The sequence below is a fragment of the Monopterus albus genome, unplaced genomic scaffold (assembly GCF_001952655.1).
Source record: "Monopterus albus unplaced genomic scaffold, M_albus_1.0 scaffold274.1, whole genome shotgun sequence".
NCBI classification, from domain to species: Eukaryota; Metazoa; Chordata; class Actinopteri; order Synbranchiformes; family Synbranchidae; genus Monopterus; species Monopterus albus.
Window position 1 is genome coordinate 147440 of NW_018128154.1, and position 3753 is coordinate 151192.

At 42.4% G+C, this 3753-nt stretch overlaps 1 long non-coding RNA gene across 1 annotated transcript in view; it reads left to right on the forward strand.

Moving 5' to 3' along the window:
- The first annotated feature begins 968 nt into the window (after positions 1-968).
- The window catches only part of LOC109972951 (uncharacterized), a 17017-nt gene continuing 14232 nt past the window's right edge, over positions 969-3753 (forward strand). The window contains exon 1 of the long non-coding RNA XR_002276761.1: positions 969-1047. This is a non-coding gene — a long non-coding RNA (uncharacterized LOC109972951). The remainder of the gene's footprint in view (positions 1048-3753) is intronic.

The following is a 3753-nucleotide window of genomic DNA, read 5'->3' on the forward strand; positions in this document are numbered from 1 at the left end:
TGTTCTGTCTCGCAGGTGACGTCCGCTCATTTCTCAGTGGTGGAGTTTCTTCTTCAGAAATCCAAACGTCTAAAGACGTGTTTCCAGTCAGCAATCGGCTCACGTTCAAACGATGAAGCATCACCGATGTGCGGTTTAACTTCTGTTTCCCTCCATTTCTACGCTTTTGTTTTCCAGATCTATTTGTGTAAGTCCAAAAACTGACCTGTGTGATCTTTTCACCTTTAGCTTTTTTTAACCACCACTCTTTCTTCTTCTCTGGCTCACTGCTCTGAGCTCCCCCTCACTGCTCAGCCCGACACATCTGTCGTAATCAGCCCTGTTGTTGCAGTGGTGTGTTCGTGCACGTGTTAGGCAGCTACAACACACTTTCTGATGGTTTTTCATCATGATGTCAGAGGACATTGGTCTTTTTGACTTGTTGATGGAGGAAAATGTGCTTTAGCTGTGAAAACTGCTGAAACACTGTGTAGTACTTTTTAAAACTCACGATGAAATCCAGTTTGACTTTTACTGCCCAGCCCTGAAAAATGGCTCCCTAATCTGAGGAGTGAACCAGCGTTGACCCACTTGCTCCCCTACAGTTTGCAGGTTGTCCTCGGCTCCAGACTCCAGATGAACATATCACAGCTGCATAATTATTTTTGTAGCTGGTCAATCTGTTAAGTTTGAATTAGGTAATATTTTGGTCTCTAAAATGTCACCGCAGGCTTCAACTGATGTTTAATAGACAAATGATTAATCAAGAAAATGAAGAGTCAAAGAAAACTGCTGCTGAAGAGCCACGACCCTCGAGGCTGAAAGGAAACGGACGAGATTACCTTCAGTTTGCAGGTGTAAGTTGTGGCTCTGTTTGTTCTGTCACCTGAAGCAGCAAGTCTGTCCGCTTGCACTGAGCACAATCAGACCCGTTAACCTCTTCTTCTGTCTTTCTTTGTCAGCTTCCTGCTCTGAGTCTCATTAGCTGTGTTCACTGTAGACCTGCTGACTCAGCTGCCACCATGTTCCTGATGGACGTTTGATTTTACTTCCTGCAGCAGGATAAAGGTCAGTTTGGTTTTCAAATCAGAACCTTGTCATCATGCAAACCAGTGATGGGCTACAGTCCTCGACCTTTTTCATTTTCCTTCCTTTCCTTCATCGATATCTGCATTTCTTCTTAGTCCTCTCCTCCTCCTCCTCATTGTGCTTCATATTTTTTCTCCCCTTCCTCACCCTGGGGTTTCTGTCCTCTTCTCCTCCTCCTCCTTTCTTTTTCACCTCCTCCCCCTTGTTTTTCCTCTTCCTCCTTTTTGCTTTGTCTTCTCCTCCTCCTCCTGATCTTGTCTCTTTGTGTGTCTAATTAGATAAAGTGTGTGATTATCAGGAGGGGAGCAATCACTGTCGACACAGTTAATGTTTAATGGATGGAGGTTTACCCTCCGTGTAATTCACTCTCTCAGCAGCGAAACGTCACATTCTTCTTCTGCTTGTTATTGTCTGGACACTGTTGCTCAGTCAGCAAAACCTGAAAAACAACGCTCCCAGAATCTTGTTTTTCTGCCTCATCCATCTTCTGTGTTTGGTGCATTTGGCAGCACTGGGAGTTTATTTTCCGGTCAGGTGTCTCCCTGGGCAGCCAGTGCCTTGCGTTGCCTCGCTCCGTTCATCGTCTTCAAAGTTGATGCACAGAGTTTGTGTAATTATGAGGTTGTGAAATTATAAGATAGTGAGTCATAATTACAAGAGGTTTTCTAGTCAGGGAGGGTGAATTCAAAGTCTCTCTTAAATTAAACCAGAGTTTAAAAGTGGGCTGATTCAAGCTGCAGACTGTTTCAGGTTTTGCATGCTCCATGATAGAGATTATTTAGTCCCTTCCTCTGGGAAAATGTGCCGGACACGTGCCACAGAGTCATCGGCTCTGTGCTTTACCCTGTCAGAATCCTTAGTCAGGACAGTGCTGTGTTATGTGACACCATGGATGCGTTGAGGACTGGATACTGGGTTTACATGATGGCCCCCGATTCCTCACACGTCCTCGCGTCCTGTTACTAAAAACAAATCCCTCCTGTCCTGTTTTCTGATTCCTTGCTCAGCTTGTTCTACAGGCAGCCTTAATAAGGCAGAGCTATAAAGATCTTTGATGTGTCTTAGCTATTCCCAACATAGGACCAGTCACGTGTGGCCACCTGCTGTTGCATGTAACGTGTGTAGATGGTGTAATCCTGAAGTCATGTTAAGCTCTAACGAACATGGCACTGAAACAGACTTTTAAGTGTTCACAGCTCTTTGACCTTGTTTAGACGGTGTGAACACTGCTGCATCTGTTTGTGTAACAAAATAAAAGGGGGGGGGAACTAGTTTTTTTGGGTAGATGGATGAGTAGAGTGTGACCTCTCCTAAAAGGGATGGAGGCTGATTTATCACAGCTTTCCTTTCCTGTGAGAAACACAAACTGTAGCTGAAGGTGAAGACGACTTTTAGGCTGTAAAATATCTGCTTACGTCATGATTGTTTGAAGTTGAACAGAGCAGTAAAGAGGAGACATGGGAGGAAAGATCAGACAAAAGTATGAAGTGAGATAATGAGCACCACCTCTGACTTCTGAGAACCATTGTAAAGAAAGAGACAGAGACCCAATCGAACATTCATAAGCTGGGATCATTTTGATTCTGAATTCGAGAGGCTGAGACACAAGAGATGTTGAAAAAGAAGATAAAATAGTAACTGTTCGTATAGGAAGAAGCAGGAGAGACAAGATTTATTACCCACCGAAGTATCTGCTGTGTTCCTCCATAGCGGTGGATTCAGATTAGATTACACTGACATGCTGCTGATATTATTGGCCTTTTATTAAACCTCATATATCAGCCGTCAGTGTCATTTTCACATCTGATTGGATCAAATCTCGCAAGAGTTGAAGATTAGAGTAACATTGAATATTTGCTGTGGAAAGAGTTTGAGTTTAAAGATTTCGAAATCCTGTAGACTTGAAGGTGCAGAGACAGAGAATTTGATTAGACTGTAGGGAGACGCTGATTACCCTAGCAGACCTAGGAAGTTTTAAAAATCAGTACTATTTCAGACATTATTCTGGGACGTTGGGTTACTCAGACCTTCAGCTGAGTCATAGCAGCGACCCTCTACACTCAGTTTGACTTATAAAGTATCAAACTAACCAATGTGGTTTTTTATTTATCTTGCATTTAGACCAGAAAAAAGATTTCCTGTATTGAGACAATTTAAGTAGTGTTTTAAACTGGCACAAAGGTTTGGCTAACGTTTGATACTCTTTGATAAATTACCAGTTAAATAAAGGCACATTATTAGCTTTAGTCACGTTTTGGCAAGGAGAATACTGCATTTTACTGGTAATAGTGGACCTTTAAGAAGTACTGTACTTAAACTACATGATGATATAAAGTCTACATTGTCAGGATTTGCAGACTGTGCCAACGGTGAAACACATTTCTGTGTTCAACAGCGATATTTAGCTGTTCTTTGAGTCTGTACCTGAGACCAAAATGCTAGTGTTAACGTGCTCATTGTGACAGAGCTAGCATGCGATCTTTAGCTGGTATATTTACCATGTTCACCATCTTAGCTTTATGTGTTAGCATGTGTAGTTAGCAGTTGTTGATTAGCAGCAAACACAACATCCAGCTGAGGATGATGTCAGTGTTATGAAGTTGGTTCTAGATGTAAAGTCAGAGCATCACCAAATTTCTTACACTTCTTCCTGAGAGGACCATGAATGTCTGAACCAAATTTCAG